The sequence below is a fragment of the Thermobia domestica genome, chromosome 15 (assembly GCF_964235325.1).
Source record: "Thermobia domestica chromosome 15, izTheDome1.hap1.1, whole genome shotgun sequence".
Lineage (NCBI taxonomy): Eukaryota > Metazoa > Arthropoda > Insecta > Zygentoma > Lepismatidae > Thermobia > Thermobia domestica.
In genome coordinates, this window is record NC_137468.1 from 63,844,558 (window position 1) to 63,870,358 (window position 25,801).

The following is a 25,801-nucleotide window of genomic DNA, read 5'->3' on the forward strand; positions in this document are numbered from 1 at the left end:
AGGTGATTGCGGACATCCAAATCAGCAAAAATGTTCCTATAAACGTGGGTCCGATGCCGCTTCGTTTCCGAGATACAGGGTGTTCAACTGTCGAGTCCTTCCAATGACTCACTATGGGAAAAGGAATGGAAATGCTTAATATTACTGGAATAATACAATTAAGTGGAACTATGGCTGTGCAAATACATTTACACTAACATAGAGAACGAAAGTAATCAACATTTGAGATTATTGGGTTGTCACTGCTGCCAACCAGTACAAAAAGTTATGTTTTCAAATAGAACTAGACGTCCACACGTTAGCATATGATTGCTGACAAAACGTTCCTAAACATGGGACTAGTTCCGCTTTATTTCGAAAGACAAGGCGTTCAAGTGTGAAGTAAATTAACGGCGCACGACAGGAAACAATGGTACAAGGTTTTACTAGGTTAGCAACAGTGACAACCCAATAACCTCAAAAGTTTATTAGTTTCATTCTGTATGTTAGTGTAAAAGTGTTTGCTTCAGGTATAATTCTACTTGATTGTATTATTCCTGTAATAGGCTATTAAACATTTCTATTCCTTTTCCCATAGTGAGTCATTGTCGGGACTCGACATTTGAACACCCTGTATCCCGGAAACGAAGCGGCATCGGACCCATGTATATAGGAATATTTTTACTTATTTTGATGTCCGCAAAACACCTCGTTACTTTTGGTCATGCATTTATGTTACATCCTGTATATGATACCCCGATGTTTTCATTACTTACACATTTGTCTTCGAAGTAACACAACACATTACGTAAATGGTACAGTTTTACTGTACGGATCCACAGATTGTAAAATGCACGAAAAAAATTGGGGAAGTCTTTAATTTGCCCATTTTATGTCGAGAACAGAACCCAATGAACCCCTGCGGGGCTTCTAACCCGTTCTACCCCTACTTCTACTCCTATTACTACTCATACTGTGGTTCCGTATATTAAAACTGCACGACGTAAATTTACAAATAGGTGAGACTTTAACTCTCGAACACTAATATGGTTGCACTTCAGGAGTTAGCATACTGATTTCAGATACTTTCACTTTGTATACTGTGGTTAAAGGCTACCTTATACGCAGTGTTGCCAACAATCTCGTTTCTGTCGTAACTGTACCAATTTCTGACTTATTTGTCCCAACCGAACGCTCGTCAGGACACATATTTTCCCGATTTATCGATTTGCAAAGTTAATGAATATTTTACTATACCATTTTTACCAAGGAATAATTAATCTTTTACATGCAGAGTTTTATATGTAGAATCAATTTAACAAATTTGTGTTTCAATTTGACATGAAGAAATATTTGGGATGCATGTTTTGAGTTGATAATCCAGTCGATTAAGATGATAGTATATTTCATGCATCCCCAATAATATTGTTTTTGCAACCTCTACATAAAAGTGACTGCTACCACAGTGGCAGTAACACTATGACTTACTTCAGCGAGTGGCAGCCACTCTAACTATACCGTGTACCGGCGTCTGCCAGAATTGCACCAATATCGGTGTCCCGTTGGTTTGACCCGTAATCGCATTGTTTACATTAACCTGTGTTATACAGTATTATTCTGTTCTTCAACGTTAAATAAGGTTATTTTTCACATACAATGATGAATAATATAAAGACAACATCAATAATGAACCATCCATATCGAAATCCCCGACAAAGAAGGTGAAACGAATGTGTAAGAATAAGTCTTGATTTTAGTAATACTTCTTGTCAGTAATTCTTAACAATATTATATACTCATTTGTGACCAAAAAAAAAAAAAAAAAAAAAAAAAGTGGCATTTAGTATCTCCTCCAACTGTTTTCATGGTTCCAGAACCGAGTATTTTGTTTTTGTCTAAATTGTGATAAAGGTAGAAGTACAAGAACCCTGGAGGCTTCTAATTCCCTTCGCTAGATGTTCTTAGTTCAGCTATATTTTTTGAAGTGACACACTGTAAATCTTATATATGAACAAAAACACCAGAGATGCAAAAAGTGCAGCCAAGTTCGTCAGCCTCAAAAAGTGTTGAGATAAGGATGGATCAGCCAAGTTCCTTGGCCACTGCATCTGAAACGAATACTGGAATTGGCGCGAGGTGTCAAGGAAAATGATGTTAAGGAATCTTAGGGATAGTGGTAGTGGGCGTGGTGGGTTTGGGACCACCACCAACTTTAGGAATATCAACTTTGCTAAAGCGCTAAGGCACATATACAGTATACTGCAGTGAGATTGGTGGTTCGAAACCCAGACAAGGAAAACTTATATTCCTCCATGAAGTGTCAAGGTAAATGATGTTATCGAACCTTAGGGATGGTGTTTGTGGCCGTGGTGAGATTGGGGTTCACCACTAGCCTTAGGGCAAAAATGCCCCGACCGTAAAACTAGGAACAGACATCTTAATGTATTCGAATATGTTAGACACCTCGCGCCAAGTTTCAGTGTTCCTTTCAGATGCAGTGGCCAAGGAACTTGGCTCATCCATCCTTATCTCAACACTTTTTGAGGCTGACGAACTTGGCTGCACGTTTTGCATGTCTGGTGTTTTTGTTCATATTTCACTTATTTTTGTAGTTCACTATGTCAATATCGTATATTAGGATTCTCAATTATGACATATTGCTGGATTTAAATTTAAAATTGTACATTTTTAAAGGAGCCATAATATTTCATATGCAACATTAGTTCCCAAGGGCTCTCCCACCGGGAATCGAACCCAAGACCCTGTACAAGAAAGGCGCATATTCTAGCTACTAGAACAGCGGGGAGGATTTATTGTATTAAATATCTGTCAGAGAGTTATGTCCAAACGAGATTCTAATTAATTTACCCGAACTACAAAATTACGATCACTAACATCTCATTTTTCATTACCTAAATACGAAGAGTATCAACAGGGCCCAAAACCCTTAATGCTGAATCCTCGCTGCTACATCACTAGACATAACTGGTGTTTCAATATACTTAGTTGTTCTCTACCTTTTCACATTGCGAAATTATGGAGTTCATTACATGACGCGCATGCTGCGCAGTTTCATACTGCCTCGGGTTTTCTTTACAATGATATACACCTTTCAAATAGCTTGTAAACTTAATAATATTTGCCACTAACATATCCTAACTGTATATAAAACTTCATAAACTGACATAAATTAAAGGGGTGTTTCCGGTTGAGATGGAAAGTTGAAATGATGAAGGGGGATGAAGAATTTTCCCATGTTATTTAAATGGGTCTTTTTTTTTTTTTTTTTTTTTTTTACATATTTTAGGTCTATGTTTTAGGAACTTGGAATTGGAAAAAAATTGAAATTCGGTATGCTTGTACGCTTTCACTAGTATTACCTAAGTAAATTCGTAAAAATAAACAATTCCAACTTTAGAATGGTTTTATTGGAACTGAAAAATCTTTCCCATAGTACGTATTTATATGGGACAGCTTTTACACCCTAAAATTATAGGACACTTCCTGCAGGGCTACAATGATTAAAATTCACATGATTGTAGTTTTTCGGAACTAACCGACTATTTTTAATTTTTAGGGAGTCTAAAGGGGAGATGAAGAAATTCCCCATGCTATTTAAATAGGCCTTTTTTGGACTTAGAATCTCATATTTCAGGTACTTGAAATTCGGTATGCTTCAACTTTTTTGTTAGTATTACCTAAGTAAGTCAGTAAAAATGAAAATTTCCAAATTTAGAGTGGTTTTATGGGGAACATAAAAACCTTTTCCATGTTATTTATATTGGACGTCTTCTACACCCCAAAATGTTTAGGCACTTCCGGCAGGATTAGAATGATGACATTTGGCACGATTGTAGCCTCCCGGGACTAACCTACAGGAAAATTGCTAAAATTGAATATTTTTAAATTTTAAGAAGTCTAAAGGGAGATGAAGAAATCATCATGTTATTTAAATAGGCATTTTCCTGGAATACAAAATTTTATCTTTTAGATAGTTGAAATAGGAAGAAAAAACTTGAAAGTCGGGAATTGTAAGCTTAAGAGGTGTGAGGAAGTAGGCCGAGCAAAGGCGAGGGTGTGGGGGCGAACCCCCAGGAGGGCAATTTAGGAAATATGAAGAGCAAAGGCACGAAATTCACTGTTGATGAAAAGGCTGATACATAAGAGATATTTTCACTTTTCACAGATAGTGACACGAAGCATCAAGAACATTTTTACATAACGACTGTAGTAACTGTAATATAACTCGGGGTACCAATATATTTACGAAATCGGTTACATTTTGTTGCTAGTCTCATATAAACTCAAACAATTGGATTTCTCATTTCTTCGAAAACTTCATTAATTTTAAATATTCTCACCTCTACATTATCTTACTTATCAAATTAATTTCAATATCTATTTAATACCAATGACTGCAATAAAGGAAAAATATTCACCGGAAAAAGACAAAATATTGGCTTTCTTTGTCTGTGGTTCCAACCACGAAATTTACGGCAATATGTACGTGTCTTAGCCCACGTTTTTAAAAGCTAACTGACTCACAGAACGTGTCTCATTAACTTGCTTAACTACTTATTACAAGCTTTCACTTATTTTACTCGCACACTGAGAAAAATGTATGTGGTGTACATAAAAACGTTGGCTACATGTGTAAATCCTGTAGTTTTAGGACTTAACGTACACTAAACGTATAACTGAAAAAGTATATTTTAAACATATTTTCCGTATAAGTGTTCAGAATAAACGTACTTCCCGCACGAACGAAAAGACTGTATGTAGGCGGTCAGGCTCTCACATACAGATGGCCGTATGTAACTTATAGCTGACGTATGTAATGTATGGAAGACTGTTAGATGTCAGACATCCTGCAACGACATTGTGTAACATCTAAGCGGGAAAGAGGGCAGTACGTATGTAGCATATGGATAACGTATGTTAAGTATTGATTTATATAGTAAACATAAGGATCCCGTATATTTGTACACTATACCGCTGTCCGGATAACGGATTCTTCTCAGTGACCTTAGCTCATTTTTCTATTAACCTAGAACGACAGGGACACGAACACAGAAACATCGAGGAGAGTTAAGATTTCAAAGTATTTTCCACCGGGAATCGAACCCAGGACCCCATATACCAAAGGAGCACGTGGTAACCAATAGACCAGTGAGGAGAGCACCAACTCGACCACTCAGACGATTGACATTATCACTATGCACATGATGTGTTCAATAACGGAATCGTTCCTGATTTCTGATTGTAAGGACAGTTTTTTTTTTTTTTTTTTTTTTTGCCAATGAAAAATTTTCCATAGCAAATTCCTAAAAATTTCATTTTCATGCCGTTATAGTGTACCTTTATGGAGAGTTTCGCATCTTTATCTCATTAAGAAGCACCTAATGGCTATGGACAGTTTTTCTCCCATAAAAATTCCCATAGTACATTCCTTAAATTTGGAATCTTTTACTTACACAAGTCATTACGTAAGGTAGGTACCGTTATGCTGAGTTTTAAATCTCTATCTCATTTGGAAGCACCTAATCAATGATCAGTGAGTAAATGAACCGATCTCTGTTTGAGTAAAGACAGTTTTTCGCCCACAGAAAATTGCATAGCACATTCCTTAAATTTCGGATATTTTTCATATTCAAGCCATTATAAGCTACCTTCGTGTAGACATTCACATTTTATCTCATTGGGAAGTACCTAATGGCTACGGACAATTTTTCGTCTATAAAAAATTTCCCATAACACATTCGTCACATTTCGGACTTTTTCCATACTCAGGTCATTTAAGATACCTTTATGCAGAGTTTCACGACTTATCTCATTGGGAAGTACAAAATCAATGGGATGTGCGAGTAAGTGAACCGATTTCTGCTTGACTAAGGACAGTTTCGGACACTTTCCATACTCAAATCATTATAAGGTACCTTTATGCAGAGATTCATATTTCTATCTCATTGGGAAGTACCTAATTAATGCTATGAGTAAGTCAGTCAGTGAGTGAACCGATTTCTGATTGGCTAAGGACAGTTTTCACCCATAAAAAATTTTCTTTAGTACATTACTTAAATTTCAGACCTCCTCCATACTCAAGTCATTATAAGGTACCAATATACAGACTTTTACGTCAATATTTCATAAACAAGTACTTAATCAATGTGACGAGTGAATGAATGAGCTGATATCTGCTTGGCTAAAAATAGTTTTTCACCCATAAAAAAATCCCTTTGCACATTCCTCACATTTAAGACTTTTTACACACTTAAGTCATTATAAGGTACCTTTATGCATAGTTTCACGTCTCTTTCTCATTGGAAACCAGCAAATCAATGTGATGAGTGAATGAATGAACCTATTTCTATTTTGCTAAGGAGAGTTTACATCCATGAAAAAATTCTCATAACACATTCCTCACATTACGGTCCTTTTTCACACTCAAATCATTATAAAATACCTTTTTGTACAGTTTCACGTCATTATCTCATTGGGAACTAGCAAATCAATGTGATGAGTGAGTGAGTGAACCATTTCCTGCTTTGCTAAGGACAGTTTCTCGCCCATAAAAAATTGCCATAGCACATTAATCACATTTCGGACTTTCTCTGTACTCAAGTCATTATAATGTACTTTTATGCAGTTTCACGTCTCTATCCCATTGGGAAGTATCTAATTAACTTGATGAGTGAGTGAGTAAAAACGATTTCTTACTTAGCTAAGGACAGTTTTTTGCCCATAAAAAATTGCCATAGCATATTAATCACATTTCCTACTTCTTCCATACTCAAGTCATTATAGGGTACATCTATGCAAAGTATCACGTTTCTCTCTCATTGGGAAGTACTTGATTAATTTGATGACTGAGTGAGTGAAACAATTTCTTGCTTCGCTAAGGACAGTTTTTTGCCTATAAAAACTTTCCCATTGTACATTCCTCAAATTTCGGACCTTTTTCATACTCAAGTCATTATAAGGTACCATTCTGCGAAGTTTCACGTCTCTGTCTCATTGGGAAGTACCTAATCAATTTGATGACTGAGTGAGTGAAACAATTTTTTTTCCAGGCTAAAGACAGTTTTTGCACATAAAAATTTCCCATAGCACATTCCTCAGATTTCGGATTTTTTCCATACTCAAGTTATCGTAGAGTACCTTTATGCAGAGTTTCAAGTTTCTATCTCATTGGGAAGTACCTAATCAATTTGATAAGTGAGTGACTGAAACAATTTTTTTCCTGGCTAAGGACAGTTTTTTGCCCATAAAAGAATTCCCATAACCCATTCCTCAGATTTCGGACTTCTTCCATACTCACGTCATTACAGGGTACCTTTATGCAGTGTCACGTTTCTATCTCATTGGGAAGTACATAATAATTTTGATGAGTGAGTGAGTGAAGCGATTTCTTGCTTGGCTAAGGACAGTTTTTGGCCCATGAAAACGTTTCCATTGTACATTCCTTAAATTTCGGACTTTTTCCATACTCAAGTCATTATAAGGTAACATTGTGTAGAGTTTCACGTCTCTGTCTCATGAGGAAGTACCTAATCAATTTTATTACCTAATCAATTTTATGAGCGAGTGAGTGAAACGATTTTTTCCTGGCTAAGGACATGTTTTTGCCCATAAAAATTCCCATAGTGCATTCCTCAGATTTCGGACTTTTTTCGTACTCAAGTCGTTATAGGGTACATTTATGCAAAGTTTCACGTCTCTATCTCATTGTGAAGTACCTAATCAATTTGATGAATGAGTGAGTGAAACGATTTCTTGCTTGGCTAAGGACAGTTTTTGGCCTATAAAAACGTTTCCATTGTACATTCCTTAAATTTCGGTCTTTTTCTATACTCAAGTCGTTATAAGGTGCCTTTGTGCAGAGTTTCACGACTCTGTCTTATTGATAAGTACCTAATCAATTTGATGAATGAGTGAGTGAAACGATTTTTTTTCTGGCTAAGGACAGTTTTTTGCACATAAAAAAATTCCCATAGCACATTCCTCAGATTTCGGACATTTTCCATACTCAAATTATTGTAGAGTACCTTTATGTAAAGTTTTAAGTTTCTATCTCATTGGGAAGTACCTAATCAATTTGATGTGTGACTGAGTGAAACTATTTTCTTCCTGGCTAAGAAGAGATTTTTGCCCATAAAAAAATTCCCTTAGCACATTCCTCAGATTTCGGAATTTTTCCATATGCAGGTCGTAGTAGGGTACCTATATGCAAAGTTTCACGTTTCTATCTCATTGTGAAGTACCTAATCAATTTGTTGAGTGAGTGAGTGAATCGATTTCTTGCTTGGCTAAGGACAGTTTTTTGCCTATGAAAACTTTCCCATAGAACATTCCTCAAATTTCGGACCTTTTCCATACTCAAGTCGTTATAAGGTACCTTTGTGCAGAGTTGCACGTCTCTGTCTCATTGGGAAGTGCCTAATCAATTTGATGAGTGAGTGAGTGAATATTTTTTTTTCCTGGCTAAGGACAGTTTTTAGCCCATAAAAAATTTCCCATAGCACATTTCTCAGATTTCGGACTTTTTCCATACTCAAGTCGTTATAGGATACCTTTATGCAAAGTTTCATGTCTCTATATCATTGGGAAGTACCTAATCAATTTGATGAGTGAGTCAGTGAGCCTGAAAACTGCATATTTTGGGGCCCCAGTACTCGAAGATGGTTGAAGGTAGGAATGTAAGATTTGTCATATGAGTACATCTGTGGGATATCTCCTTACATTCTAAATTTCATGTTTCTACCCTTAATAGAATCGTTTTTACAAAGCCTCGAAATCTGCGATTTTACCCAAAACTCTTGTTCGTGTATAATATGCTTACGGCAGTGCAGGCCAGTTTTCATTTTCTTCGTGGAACTTTGCTGCCATGCACTGCCGTGCATGTTGATGTTCAAGATTAGGATACAACAGTACATTGTATATTTGTAATTTTGGGTCATAAATTTATTCCAAATATGTACTAGGCTAGCTGATTTTTACTATCAGAAGAAGAGAAAGAAATGTTTTAAATAATAATATTGTCAATGTATAAAGATATTCAAATGTTTAAAAATAATAAGGTTTTGGACACGTCGTTGTCAGGACAACCAGGTAAAAATAAATAAATGGAATAAAATTACGTGATGGAATATGTATTATTTAATGGCTCGAATTTATTATAATACAAAGGAATCAGAGTGATTTTTATCATTGTAAGGGGAGGTACTAAATATCAGCCAAAGATCTATATACCGTAGTTTTCCCTCTAAACTTTGTTTATGTGAAATAAACAGTTGTTTTGGTTTGAATTTGTTGTATAAAATATTGCTTATAGCCTACCTGGTGATGAGCAGTGAGTGGGAAAAATAAAAATAAAATAAAGTGCTACATACATTCAGGTTCGCGTTATCCAGCTGATTATTTACATTATTTTCAACGACTGTTCGTAAATATAGTCGTCTCCGTAAGGGAGGGGGGGGGCGAAGGAGTCTCGAACACTAATGGTCCCGTCCCATTTTTTTCTTAAGAAAAGTTTGCATCCCTTCTTCGAAGTGAATTCGTGAGTAACAAGTTAGATTTACATTAATGTATTTTTACGTAGATCTATATTTCACAGGCAAGAACACAACGTATTTCCATTATTTACAGACTGGTCTATTAACGTGGATCACTAGGTTTTGTTTTACGTCCCATGGTTATGCCGGTTAGGCTAAAGGAGACGGTAATGATGAGAGATGAGTGAAATGGTGGAATAAAGAAAGTGGGAGGAAACGGGATAAGGATTGAGTATAGCCCGCTCCCCCCAGTGATTTTTAACGAATCATAGTGATTCTAACGGTTCATATTAGTTCAGAATGAATCGGAATCACATGTTATAAAGATTTAAGATGTAAATCTTGTGGTAAGGAGGCTTTAGTATAAGTAGTAGTAGCGGTAGTAGTAGTAGTAGTAGTAGTAGTAGTAGTAGCAGTAGTAGTGGTAGTAGTAGAAGTAGTAGTGGTGGTAGTTAGTAGCAATACTACTACTAGTAGTAGTAGGAACGGGTTAGAAGCCCCGCAGGGGTTGGTTGGGTTCTGTTCTCGATATAACTTAAGTAGTAGTAGTAGTCGGAGTAGTAAAATTAGTAGTAGCAGTAGTAGTAGTAGTAATAGTAGTAGTAGTAGCAGCAATAGTAGTAGTAGTAGTAGGGTAAGTCTTTACTTTGACTCCAACTGTGATTTTAATCGGTTCTTATAGGTTCAGTTACTTCCTGGAACTGTTTGTGCGTGAGTCACTTGTTAGAACTGTTCGTGCCTTTGGTGTGACGTCCTTATAGTATAATTCTTAACTTCGTATAGTAAAATTGTGGCCCTTGTACTTATAGTATAATTCTTAACATCGTATAGTAACATTGTGGCCCTTGTACTTATAGTATAATTCTTAACATCGTACATTACTTTCACTGTGTTAGTAATTGTAATCGATTCATGTGATCCGGTTCCGGGAGCAGTTTAGGAATGATTCCTAAACTGCTCCGGGAACCGGATCATATGAATCGGTTGAAGTCACAGTTGGAGTCAAAGTAAAAATTTGCCTAGTAGTAGTAGTAGTAGTAATAGCAGTAGTAGTAATAGCAGTAGTAGTAATAGTAGTAGTAGTGACTCTTCCAGTTCCGGTGACAAAGAACTGGGGGGAGCGGGCTATACACAAGCCCGGGATAACCCCGAGAAAACTCAAAGGCACGGTGTTTGCCTACCACAAAGTCCACACGGCACGAGCTGGGATCGAACCAGGGACCCCAACCACAGGAGGTAAACGCTCTACCACTGAGCCACTGCGCGCCCCCAGTGGATCACTAGGTGTTCTCGGTACTATGCTAAACGCTGCTTGAACAGTGCGGCATGGCCAGATAGTGTCGAGTGTTTACTGATGCCAGATAATAAAGGGATAATCATGGCATTCTGCTTAGATACTTACTGGAGAAATTAGGTTTCGACCCTTACCGCTATTCCGCTTCTCGAACTGCAACGCTAGAATCCAGGAATTTTCTTATTGTGACTACTACAGTAAAGGTACAATTTTGGCAACAACGCATTATGGCGTTCTGCGCAAGTTTCGTCTCTAAATCTATTTCCTTAAATGTAAATTAATATTTAAATAAATAGATAAGAACCGGAGATAGAACCAAATGAACCAGTGTCTTGTGCTGTAGCTGAAACAATATCTTATAGTACAAGATTTGTATTAGATAACGTTTCATTGCGCAGTAGTTAAAGGAATGAGCTAAAATATGTGCTGACTTATGGCAGGTGATCCACTTTAAATATTATTATGAATTTCTTCTGTAACTTTTACAAATATATACTGTAAATCGTTATAGCATATCGACACCTTCCTCCGAAAAAAAAAATACTTTTTCATTGTGTTCAACCAGTAACATTTTAACAATGAAATGAAATATTTCATTTTAATGTCCCACGATTAGCCTAAAGGAGATGATGATTAGAGGAAGTAAATGATGATGGAAGAAGTGGTAGAATGAGAGAGTGGGAGGAAACGAAAGTACCCTGAGAAAACCCACGGGCACGAACCATTTTGATAATAAAGTTATAAATATTTTGTAGCTAAATAATTTACTGATCTATGCACTATTTACCTGTGTTTTCTTCTCTCCGATGCTCTAATACACTGGAAACAAACCACTTGTTTTCTCCTTTAAACGTCCTACAAACCTTGTAGAAAGCACTCTCTCGGACCACACATTTCAGTTATAAACAGTATCGAAAGGTTTCCTTGAACACCAATACGTATAATAAAGTGACTAACTGTAGTCCTTAGTTTTCAAACTGGCACATTTCGCTCATCACATGAAACATTAAAATAAAAACGAGTCAGAAGCACTGCAATACATGGGGTTGATGTTTCTGTTTACCTTATCGCTAACACTCTTTCTCTACAATCAAGTTAAGCTCTTCACGTGAATGTTATTTGGCCATTGTTCTTGGGTGTTTCGTTGGATTAATACGCCTGGTATGTTAGCTTACAAACTATCATCCAGTTTAGCGGTTACTCGTTCCAGGGTGGTTTTTTACTTCCTTGACCTTGACAATGTTTTCTTCCTTACCTTTGCGCTAGGGGTGGCAATAGAACTAGAGCGTCAATTCAGGTTTTGCGCGTGAGAGGCGATGACTCTTACATAACTTGAGTTTTACGCTCATCAAGAGAATATTATATTATAGATTAAAATGTTCACATTTCTCATATTCAGAGGGGTAAATGCTTTTCCAACAAAATCCCGAATGATAGCCTCTTTCCAACTTTTGCAAATGCCTTAACTCTGCTTCCACTAATAATTAGTTTAGTCCCTAGCCGTCTACGTGGTTTCCCGGCGCTCAAGCATCCGAATTTTTGAGTTCAAATTAACTTTAAAATTACTTTTCATCCGGAGAATACACAAAGCAACTGCAATGCATGTGATCCTAATAGGGATACATATGTATTGAATAATAACTTATCAATACCTTATTTTAAACTCCTGAGGTTTACGGCATATCGAGGATCAAGCGAGATATCATTACAACTATAAAATAATAATTCATGAGCGTAATTTTGTATAATTATTTCTTTAAAGAACTTGGTGTTTGATGTTATTAATTTATATTTTTAGAAATGTAAAATGCTTCACGTAAATTACGAGATGAATTATTTTCTAATTTCAATCATATTATCCTCAAATGTTCTAAAGGTTTGACCGTGAACATTATTATTGTACAGTTGAAATTCACAAACAAAATCTTAATGTTTAGGAATGTTGTTCAAAATAAAGTTTAGGAAATCATGCTAAAATAAATTAAAACTTTTTTAAAATAAAGAATTACCTTTGCAATTTAAAATAGTTTCACGGTTTATTTTTTTCAGCAGCTCTTGATAGTATTTCTCACTTCTCAGGAATAATTAGGGAACCATTGATCTATTGGATCTATTACAGGTTAGCTGCAAATATACTGAATAAGCAGTCGCAGACAGACGACAAGGAGTGGTCCTCCAGCTTGGGGGTTTGGGTAAGGCTAACAATCTCATCTTGTAAAAAAAAAAAGAAGAAGAAGAAGAAGAAAAGAAAAAAAGCGCTTGTTCAGAAACATTCACAGAAGCTTCGGAGAAGGACTGATAACTTGGCATGACCTCAAGAAAAGAAAATGGACATGAGATTTGGAACATGGAATATTAGAAGTCTTTATGGGGCAAGCGCGTTAAAATCCGTAACGAGTGACTTAGAGAAATACAAAGATGGACCTAATAGGAGTTCAGGAAGTTAGGTGAGAAGGAAATGGAATTGTGAATTCCGGGAATTTTACGTACTTTTAAGGGAAGGAAATAAAAACCACCAATTTGGAACAGGGTTTTTCGTTCACAAATGAATAATATCAGCAATTAAGCGGGCTGAATTTGTTACTGACAAACTTTCTTTTATTACTCTTAAGGGTTGGTGGTGTGATATTATTCTCTTACATGTATATACATTTCCCGATTATACATATAGTATCAGTATAATTTTCATTCATTTTTCTGTGACCTTTTGTTCAACTCAAGGAAATAACAAAAAGGAAAAAAAAAGACATAACTTACTAATTTAGGGATGGAATTAATAGAATTTTAATTCTACTCAACTTTGAAGTAAAAATCAAGTGAAATGATTATCCCCAAATTTTAAGAATATGTCAACTTGCGTGCACGTTTCTCAGAAACCTACAAATTTGCATCGTACGTAATTTACATATTCGGTAGCGCGTATTCGTGGAATGAATTCTTTCGTCATTTGTAGGGGTGGATCTAGGGCGAACTTTTGGGGGTGGTTGGGTTTTAATATTGCTACTTGGAACTACTTTTAAGAGCTCCAAACTCTGGGATGGGTTTTATTTATATATAAAACAAGAAAATTTTCTCTTCTCGGGGGCGGGTGCGATGTCCCCCTGGATCCGCCTCTAATCACTTGTGGTAAGGAACAAATCTCCAGAGAGATTAAATTATTAGGCCAACTCTGTTCTGAAAGTTGATGGCGCAAGCAACAAGTTTCCAGAAACCCGAAAACTGATTGCAGGAGAAAAAATCCAGATGGTGGATAAGAATCAATAAGAAACTACGTACTACACTGATTTTCTTACGTTCTTTCTATTTTTAAAGAACCACATTATTAGTTAATATGTTACGTATTTACTCACCTTTTAAAACCGATACATCATTAAGTATGAAAATAGCTTTTTTCTCGTGCAGCTCGCATTATTGAACACTCAAGACTATTTGGTTTACTTGTGATACTGAGTTTGATATGTCTGCAGTGTACGAATGACAAACTAAGGTAGGTACGTTATTACATATGATGTTCTAATATTGTAGAAAGGATTTTCCTTTAATCATTTACAAAATATAATGCAATGCATATACAGGGTGTTAATGAACTATACCGACAAACTGCAAGAGGTGATTTCTTACATCAAAATAAGAGAAAAAGTTCATATGGACCTATGGAGGAAAGTGCACAATTTCAGAGTTAGGGCTGTCCAAAATCGCGAAAAAGACAAATTTCAAGAGGCCCTATTACGAATTCCAGAAACTGTGGATGGTGGTCCTTATCAGCGTAAAGGAAGTCATACATACGTAATTCAAAAATGAATATTTCATTAATGTTCAATGGGTGTACAGAGAATTCCGTGCAGGGTGAAATTCCCAGACATGCCATCAACCTAATTTTGAGATATGTTCTGATTTTGTGATTGGTTCAAAGTAGGCAAACTATAAGCATTGATAGCAGTGAACACAGAATCCTTTGGCACGATGTCGGAAATGTTAAGGATCGTCAGCAGCACGGTCTCTCGTACTCGGGAAAACGCATGCTGCAATGTTTTCTTTCACATTTATGAATGAAGAAAACGTGAAATATACCGTGACGAAATACATCGTATCACACGTTATTCTGAACCCAAAAAGCATGGAGCTGCCGGTTCCTAACACTTGCGACTTTCCTCCGAAGCATTGAAGTCCATTGTTATCAAGGTTTACGTCCTGCCTACTTTGGACCCTCCTTGAAATCAGAGTATATCTGAAAACATATCTCTATTGAGAACATATCTGAGAATTACACCCTGTATGGAATATCCTCTACACCTATTGAAAATTGACGACATATGCACTTTTGGATTGTGTATGCTCCTTTACGCTGATAAGGACCATCATCCACAGTTTCTAGATTTCGAAATAGAGCCTTTTGAAATTTGGATTTTTCGCGATTTTGGACAGCCCTAGCTCTGAAATTTTGCACTTTCCGCCATAGGTCCATATGAACTTTTTTTCTTATTTTGATGTGAGGAATCAGCTCTTACAGTTTGTCGGTGTAGTTCATTAGCACCCTGTATAATGAATAATAGCTGCAAAAGAAGTACTTTTTACGATTTATAGTAATTGTTGATTCAAAATTTTACTAACTTGGCGATCTATCTAATTTGGTCACTTTTCAAGGGGACCGATTACATGAAAAGGTGTTTTTTTTTTCTGATTGATATTTACCTGAATCAATTATACAGGTTGTGAACACAAACACATCGAGGGCAAGTAAAAGCTCTTTGGTGGGATTCGAAATTCACGATGGATTGCGCCTTATTTTCAACGATGCCTGCCGACTAGAACTACTATGATTAAGCATATAATATAGACTTATACTTTTTTTTTCTGAATAGAGCCCTCAGAGATCATGAAAGAAAAATAATAATCAGACATGTCGATCTGCAAATGTAATTTTATTAGGAAAAGCTTCGTATTTACTGCTTCCAGGAAAAATTAATCAACTTTCACTCAAGTAATGTTTTATCCCTGCAATTACAATTCTAATCAAAGGAAGAGTGCTTTCAATCACTGAGAATTATTTATTATATCTATATGCTTTACTTTTGATTAAAAATTCTCTTTATACTAGGAAGATGAGTTTTAAAGAAACACTACGTCAAGAACATTAATATTATATTTTTAAAGTGGGTATTTTTTTCCTAAAATAAAAAATATAAAGCAATGTGGTAGCAAATTTTATTAAAATTATGCTTATTTTACAGGTAATACTTTTCTTTTGGTAAGGATATCTAACAAAAACTAGAGGCCACGGTGGCTCAGTGGTAGAGTATTCACCCCTGGTGCATGGGATCCCTTGATCGGTCCTAGCTCCCGCCAAGTGAGCTTCGTCATGGACAATCACTGTGCACGTTGGTTTTCTCGGGGTTCCCACGTTGCCTCCCACTCTTCATTCCACCATTTCATTCATTTGTCATCATCACTGTCTCCTTTAGCCCAAACGGCATAATCGTGGGACGTAAAACTCAAAGCTTTCATTTCATTTAACAAAAAATGAGAGTTGAAGTTCGACTAAAAGTAGATAATAGTCGAGGTGCTTACATTAAAAATATAGTTTAGAATGGTTTGTTACTAGATACAATTGCTCTTGGGGCATTTACATACTTGCTGGACGCTTCTAAACAACACCGGCTACGTTTGGAAGGTGATTCCTGACGTCAAGATAAGACAAAAAGTATAGAGTAACTTAGACCTAGAAATATTACCTTGATCAGCCGAAATTTTTTTTTTTTAAAAATGTAGAAATATCGGACCGAAAGTAAAACGAAATATTCATTATTTTAGCTTAAGTTCCATAACGTTGCAATTGGATGTCATACAGGGATGGCGCAAAAGTAACCTTCAAAGTAACTTCAGAATTTCTAGGTATTTTTATCAAAAGTAAAAGCAATCAAGCAGAATATTACAAATGAGACGGACAGTAAACCGTGCTTCCAAAATATCGTAATGTTGAGCAGTATGATTCTGATATGACATACCTCGAATGAAGGAACAAAGTTACAAGGAATTTGAAAATTTTACATTTTTCGAAAGGTTTTATTTCGAAAAAGTGACCAGATTAGTATAATGACTAATCACGTAAATACTTTTTAAAAAAGCCTTAAAGATCGAAATGCCTTCTACAGCAGTTTGATACCTCAAACCGTTCCGGAGATATGAAAACCATGGGTAGAGTTTCCTATACTGCTTAAAATGAGGTATATATATCGTTTATCGTTATCAATTACCGTTTCTTTGCTATGGAGATCAATATAGAAACCGGAAATGGTATTAGATGTCTACTATTTCTGATTTCAATTACAGCATTAATTGATTCATTTGATTTAACATGGATCATTGTGGCTCAATGGTAGAACACTCATCTTGTGAGCATGGAGTCTCTGATTCGATCCCAGTTCGTGCCAAGTAGGCTTCGTGGTAGACAAACATCATGTGAGTGGGTTTTCTTCGGGTAGGAGAAACCGTCTTCCATCTTTTTATTCCACTTTCTTTATTACAGCATTACGTTCATGATCGTCATCGCCGTCTTCTTTAGCTTCGAAACATAACATAAAGTGGGACGTTAAAATGTTTGGCTTAACATCCCTTTTTCAGTACGAAGTCTATATGAAATAATTTATACCGTTTACCAAACATTGTTAGAGTCATAAAATCTAGGAAGCTCAGGTGGGTAGGTCATGTAGCTAGGATTGAAGAAAGTAGGAACGCTTTCAAAATTTTAATTAGAAATCTAATCAGAAAACATCCATTAGCAAATCTTAGGTGCAGATTGAAGGACAATATTAAGATGGATCTCGCAGAAATAAAAGTACAAAGTAGAAACTGGATCCAGATGGCTAAGGACAGGAGTCAATGGAGAGCTTCTGTGAATGCGCCATTGAACCTCCGGGTTCCATAGGGCATATAGTTAGTTTAGTTAGTCTATATGGATGTTTTGAAATATTCCACTATTAAAAATAGGATTTGAAATATAGAAATATTATTTGGGGGGAGAGAAGTGTTCCCATAGGGATACGAACCGGGAGCCACGAGCACAAAAACAAAGTCTATTAACTGCTTAACCACGGAAGAATGGTATTCAAACAACAGATGCTCTATCATCTCGGATATCTCGACCTTATTACCTTTATAATATTCAATGTCCTTGGATTTAAACGCGTCGAAGTATAGAACCAATTTTCTTCACTCCTACGTCTATTTAAGATAAAGCGAAGAAACGAAGAAACCATTAAAGTAATAGAGAAAGAGATAATCAATGCAGAAAGAGATAACATTTCTACGAGAAGAAGCTAAAACATGTTCGTAATTATGAGTACATATAATTATTTGCTTCTATGTTTTTGAAGTGTATGTGTTTTGTCGCAAAATGCTAATGGGTGTCATAAGAAGTACAATCAACTTGTATAAGTATGCAATATAATTAAGCAAGAGTGAGGGAACATTACGAACATTTACATTTACTAAGTACTAGCACAATCGTAAAGGAAGTCATTTCAAGACGAAATTAGACAATGAATGCTCCAAACGGCTTCTCTAGAACTTTCCATTTGTGTTTTCGAAATTTACGTTCTCTGTAAGCAAATTGCATTACACTTTGCTACAGACATTTGAGTTACGTTACATAAACATACACTCCAGTTTGCTTTCTACAATATAATTTACCATTAAAGGTAGGAAAATGAGCTATATATTCTCTCTTATTGTTGGCGATGGGACGAGATTCTCTTTTGGCTATTAGTTTAAAATCTGTTGGATGCTGTAAAAAAAAAAAAATATTTAAATTGTTCGATTAGTTGGTTCTTTGATTAATAATAACATTAATGTTCTTTAGGTAGTTGTTCCGGTTAATAAGTTTCCTTTCTCTTTTACACATAATATTTGAAAATATAATACTGTACCGGGTGTACCAGAATTCTTTCCCTGATTACAGGAAAACCTGTATATGTTAGCCATCAACGGTTCCATTGAAAAGTGGCCAACTTACACAGGTGGCCAACTTACAGAAAATAAGCATGATTGGTGTATTTTTCGAAAAATAGAAAATCAGTTATTAATAACAAATGTATTTCTAGACGTATTAGATTTATTCTTTTTGGTACATATGCACATTCTAATTTTGTAGGTAACTACCTCTTGTTAATGAGGTACAAGTGTTTTCCTCGGAGGAAAAGATGTTTTGAGAAAATCTTAAAGGAAGTCATATCTCAAAACCTCCGCTACCTTTCGACAATCCGTCAGGTGCCAATAATTGACACTTGAGATGGTTAGCTTTAACCTTGAGAATTTTCCGGAATTACCAAGGCTCCCCACTGACAAAAGGAGCCGATATAGCTAATGGCTTTACCAAAACAGTCAATGTAAAAAAAATACGTACAAACAATTCCTGAAATCCTGTACGTGCTTTTGATTATGTACAACTTCCTTCACCACCTCTCTATCAGGGTAGTGTTCTGGCCACTGACCTCTAAGAACAAATCGTGGGAATCCATGCTTCTTTGTCTCCTGTCACAAATACAGAATATCTGCCTCTCATATGGAAATACGAAAGTGATAAGAAAAATAACAAAACAGTATGTATTTTGCGTTGCCAAAATAGGCAGATAAACTTATCATTATCATCATAGGGTAAACATTGTTTCAATGCGGCCAACTTCCAAGATATACAGATGGCCAACTTACAGAGTAATAAGTAAGGAATGGCTTGTGGGAAAATTCAGGTTCAAGACGAATCAGGCCAAGATAAGCAGGTGGCCAACTTAGAGAAGTGGCCAAGTTGACAGGTTTTACTGTATATTCATAAGACATAAAATATGACACATAGACAGATACTTTTTATCTTGAACTACATGAACTGCTTGATATTCAAGTTTTTGTGTACATACTTAATTTGTTTGTTGCAGTGCCCAGTGACGTAACGACAGCAGAATCGGACGCCATTCGCAGAAACATGTACTTAAACCAGGAGAAAGCTCAATGTGTCCTCTGGTATCACAAGACAGAGTCACGAAAAATAATCCAGAAACAATTCCAGACGGCATACCATAGACAGTCACCAGATGTTAAAAACATCAAGATGTTATATTCTAAGTTTGAGGAAACAGGTAGCGTCATGGATCATCCTAGAACAGGCAGGTCTGGACCTAGCAAGCAAACAATTCACACGAGAAATCCCGAGGGACGCCTTCGTGAGAAATCCCAGAAGTCAGATCACAGAACCTTATGTGAGTTGTAGATTCCTAAGATATCAGGGCACCATTTCTTACATAAACATCTTTTTCGTGCGTACAAAATTCAGATCGTGCAGTCCCTACAAACAACGGATTACAGTGCTTGTTATGACTTTGCTGTTGCTATGCTGTCTCAGATGAAGGAGATGTTGACTATCTGAAATATGTCCTTTTCTCAGATGAGGTCACATTTCATTTGAACGGTGTTGTCAACCGACACACTGCTAGGATCCTGGGGTCCGAGAATCCCCATTGTGTTTGTGACCATCAGAGTCAGCCCTAAGCTGAACGTATGGTGCAATCTTATGCACAATTACACCATAGGATATTTTTTTATTCAGTGAAAACACGATCACAGCCAATGCCTATCTTAATATGTTGTATTTATTTGTTGTGCCACAGATTCAGGACATTACGGACTTAATTTTCCAACCACATGGTGCACTACCTCATTGGGAGTTAGATATCCATGCCTGTTTGGATACATTTCTGGGAAGATGGAACGGATGTCATGGTCTCATAAACTAGCCTTGAAGATCGCCGGACATAACACCACTAGATTTCTTTCTTTGGAGTTATGTCAAGGACCAGGTTTACCGAACACCAGTGAACGACTCGCCATAGGATTACTGAAGTCATAACATTCATCCCTCAAGTAATGTTGACCAACACATTTGCGGAATTGAAATATCGTCTGGATATCCTTCGTTCAGCGAAAGAATCACACGTAAAAATTTATTAATCGTATACACAAAAACTTGAATATGTTACATGCAATTCAAGACAAAATGTATTTGTCTATGTGTCATATTTTGTCTTATGAATGTTTGTAAACAGAAAAAGAATTCTGGAACACCTTGTATAAGATTAAAAGAGACTATACAATAGTGTTTAACGGAAAAATGTCCATATCAACATATCTGATCTAGCTAAAAAAAATAATTATATGAGTGAGTGTAGACCCTCATGTGTAGTTTTTGAGAAAAAAATAGAAAAATGTTTCTTGAAAGAGCTGTAAGATTGATACTGTACATTCAACTGCAAAATTATATACCCCTGACTGCTATAACTCCATTACGTCGGGTAAAGTACTTCCGCTGCTATCACAAGCGCCTGGACGTATACAACCCAATTTACGCCTAAGATTTCAACCAGCAGAAGACAGTGGGTAAGCCTCCGGAGCCGTCTGCGCTTATAGCCCAACCTTTCCTTCTAGTAACCTTGTTCAGGAGCAGTGAAATTGGTTTTTGCTGTGGACTTGGTGTACTAAGAACTTTTTTTTTTTTAATTTTGAGATTAAGCACTATTATTTGGAGTGTGTTGACCAACATCTGGAATGACTGAAAGAAATAAGTTTTAAATATTTGTCTCAATTCATGGACTTACTCAAATTCCCCAATGTCACTCGAACATCGCTTCTCCACAGCAGATTTTGCTTAACACACTAAGTACGTATTGAAATTGTAATTGAAGTATGTTAAAAAGTTTGGATCTTTTGATCATTCCAACTCCATAATTTCATTGATTCAACCTATTTTACACCAGTTATTATGACCAAAAAAATTGAAGTGTGCGAAAAATACATTTATACATTGCAAAAGACTCAACTCCTAATTTTTTGCTGCAAACTCAGTCGTGTCGGATTGTAAACAAAACCTATTGTGGATCCGAAAGCAACTTTACACGAAAGAAATTTGTAATAGCGTATGAAAAAGTTGCACGGTTTGGGTGAAAGGTTTGTTAATAACATGCTCATGTTTTCAAATCGTGGAATATGTATATTTTTCTTCTAAACTATCCGGTGAATGAGTACATTTCTATGACTAACCCTTATCAACTCTTTCCTTTTCAAATTCGATTAGGAAACAATACTATATGAGTTGTAAATGTTAAATGTCGTAGATGAAAACAGGCTATGAAGTATATTCTCATAATTTCCCTATTACCCTCTCGAGCAAAAAGCAACAGGGTTCAGTTCTCGGTAGAATCTCATGTTGTTCGGATTCCACATTGAGTTTTGGGTTCACGGCTCAAATAGGTCCGCTGCTGAAAGTAACTGTAAACTAGAATTAATCAATTATTGTATTCTAAATTGTAACATAAAATCATAACACAAAGTTTCCGTAGCAAGTAGAATAGTTCACTTGTTTCTTTTTATATATTTTGAAATGGCAAAATCATGATTTTTGTATAAATAAACGAAAAAAAATATTTACGTTGTTCTTATTAAAATTATGATGTTTTCGCCGGCTTTGTTTCAAACACACTTAACACAATTCAAAAAAATTCGCAGAAACCGAAACAAGTAGTAGTTTGATGGTGTCAGGCCAGTGGTATACGGTGCACACATTACCACTTCCTAGCCAAGTTTTAGTAAGTTCTGATCGGCGTTAAAAGTATGCGGTCTGACGTTGTCATTGTAGTATGTGACACTCTCTCTGTTGACCAGTTTCGACCGTTCCATTTGAATTGCTAGATGCACTGAAGCTAATTATCAATGGTACAGGTAAATGTCGAGTGTAGTGTTCTACCCGACAGCAGCAGCTCGTGATGCACGATTGCTTTCCAATCCAACCAAACGCACAGTACAACCTTCTTGGATGTTAATATGGGCTTTGCCACATACCGCGGAGCTTCTCACTCAGACCACCTTATATACATTGCTGTACGTTAACCACTTTTCATCACCTGTGATTAACTACTTCAGAATTGCTTCAAAACGACCAATTCGAATACTGGTAAACCGAACTAATATTAGTAATTTTCCTATCATTCACTCTTCCTGGACTGCTTCTTCGATATTTTGTGTTTAGTCAGTTGTGGTATTTTTTATTTATTTCCTTGAAATATTTTAATACGAGAAATGTGTTGTATTCAGGGCCGGATTTAGGCGCCCGGGACCAGGCGGCAAATTTAAAGAGGCGGTATTTTTTTTTTTTTAAAAAAAAGAAGTATTTATTTATGTATTTATTTATTTTTATTTATTTGCCAAAGTTCCAGATACAGCAAGGCAGTCATTTTACACTGAAACTATATAACATAGAATATAAAATTAACAATAACAAGTATAAACGAAAAGCTATATAAAGGTCCATAAGTGTAGCAATAACAAATTGAAATAAAACTAAGGTTCCATAAGTGTAGCAATAATTTCCTGTCGGAAAACATTCTCAGGTTTAAAAATATCCACGTCAGAAGCAATGGAGTTAAATTCAGAAGCCAGTCTATAGAACAAAGAACGCTGAATAATTGATAATCGAGGCGTGTTGCAATGAAGTAGTTCACTATTTCTAGTTCTTCTTGCAGGTACCCGAATATTAAATTTAGAGATTAGTTCTTCAGTTCTAAGTTTCCCATTTAGAATTCTATGAAGAAACATCATATCAAATAGCATGCGACGAGATGAAGGTGTACGGATGCCAAGAACAGTCAACAGTTCAGGTTTACTTAAACAGCGTACAGAAGGTATTCTTTTCCTGACAATGGCAAGAAAGAAATTTAGAACTGAGTCAATGCGAGAGAGAGTTGATACGCTAGCCATACTCCAAATGGTGGAACAGTACTCTATTTTGGTTGAAATGAACGTTTTATAGAATATACTTAAGGCTGTAATATCCCTAATCTCTGTAAACCTGTACAGGAGACCTAATAATCGCATAGCACTCTTGGTCATGGCAGCAATGTGATCAGCAAACAGAAGTCTTTCGTCGAACACAACCCCGAGATCCTTCTGAGATGAGACCTTGGCAATAGGATCATCTCCAATGAAGTAGGTAGAAGGGATTTTGTTTTTCTTTAATGAAAATGTAATGGTAGAAGATTTTAAGGGATTTACTTTTAGATTCCACATGCTACACCAGTCCAGAAGATCTGAGAGGTTTTTTTGCAGTTCAATCACATCTTGAGCTGTCCTAATTTCCCGAAATAATTTGCAGTCGTCAGCAAAGAGAAGAATTTTGGTGTCAGATAACTCAAGATAAGACGGGAGATCATCTATGAAGAGAAGGAAAAGAAGTGGGCCTAGAATACTACCCTGCGGAACACCAGAGAGAACAGGAACAAAATTCGAAGCAGATCCAGAGAGAACAACACGTTGTTCACGTTCGGTGAGATAGTCTCGTAACAATGAGAAGAAGTTGCCGTGAATATTAAATCTATGTGCTAGTTTATGAAGAAGAAGCTTAGTGTCAATGCGATCAAAAGCTTTAGTTAGGTCTAGATAGATTACATCAAGTTGTGTATTATTGGACAGAGATTTAACTGCTTCCGAAAGTAATAAAGATAAATTTGTGATAGTAGAACTGCCAGGAAGAAAGCCATGTTGAGCAGGATCTAAGTAGGGTGAAACAAATTTATGAAATCTATCTTTGATTATTTTCTCGCACACCACAGAAAGGATGGGCAAGAGAGAAATGGGTCTGTATGATGAAACATTCTTCGCGCTGCCAGATTTCAAAATAGGTACAATATAAGCCTGTTTCCACGATCTAGGAAAACACCTTCACTAAAGCATCTATTTAAAAATCGTGATAAAGGGTTGGCCAGAGATTCTGTAGTATTACGTAAGAAGATTGAACTGATATTGTCAGGACCTGGAGAACGATTCAAAGGTAAAGAAGAAAGAAGATGCCTTACCTCATCAGGAGAAGTACTGAGTGAAGACAACGAGTGTGAACAAACTTGCTGAACAGGGGGAAGCGGCGTAGGAGTAGTCTGAACACAAAAATTCTTGTAGAAATAATCACTAAAAATATGAACTCTATTTTCACCTGTTGCTACAATCGCGTCGTGAAAAATTTCTTCAGGAATGCGGGAAGCACTTCTTCTTGAATTTATGAGGGACCAAAATCTGTTTGGATTTGTAGAAATATCAGATGTTATACTGGCAATATAGTTTTCATATTTTATTTTAAGCAACTGTTTTGAGTAACGTCTTATCTCAGAAAATTTCTTATATGTATTCTCATTTGGATGTTGCTTCCACAGTGATCATGACAGTTTTTTGTTTTTTAAAACGGATCGCGCCTCCGAATCAAACCATGGAGGGTACCTACTAGACTTACATTTCTTTTTAGGAACAAAGTCTTCACATGCTGCATGTACAATATCATTGAGAAAATCCAGGGCTTTATTGACAGAACCCACTTCAAGAATGTCCCATGGAATAAGAGACAGGGCACGATTAATGTCAACCCAAGGGGCTTTCCTCCACAAAGGAGCTCGATTCTTACTAGATGAGTAATATTTATTTATTCTGTGAACTTTTTTTATGTGGAATAAGGCCTCTAAGCTTTCATGATCAGAAGAGAACAGATTAAGTGATGGAGTGATAACACATTTATCGAGCGAAGACAACACATAGTCTAGTATCCTATTTCCTCTTGTATTGTACATATTGTGTTGGGCGAGTCTCAGTCCATGAATAAAATTTTCCAGGAACCAAGTCTCTTGTAGGTCGGTGGGAATAGCTGTTCGTTCATCGGACCACTTGATGTGCATGTTAAAGTCACCAAAAAGTAAAACATCTCCTTCCGAAAATGCAGCTAGTGTAGAATCCCGGCAGGCTTCCAGAAGGGCCATAGGACTAGTTTTGTGCGGACGATAAAAACAGCCAATCAGCAGTTTTTTACGTGGATTAATACGCACTTCAGCCCAAACTATTTCACACGCCGTTTTCAAGTCTTCCCTCAGTCTACTCGGCCACTTAGAATGAACGCACACAG

General features: G+C 36.4%; 1 long non-coding RNA gene across 2 annotated transcripts in view; it reads right to left on the bottom strand.

The window, feature by feature from the left end:
- Positions 1–12,188, bottom strand: part of LOC145671052 (uncharacterized) — a 583,222-nt gene extending 571,034 nt beyond the window's left edge. The window contains exon 1 of one of the 2 annotated variants that reach the window (XR_014128434.1): positions 11,612–12,188. This is a non-coding gene — a long non-coding RNA (uncharacterized LOC145671052). The remainder of the gene's footprint in view (positions 1–11,611) is intronic. The other variant, XR_014128433.1, reaches the window with a different exon arrangement.
- Between the last annotated feature and the right edge of the window lie 13,613 nt (positions 12,189–25,801).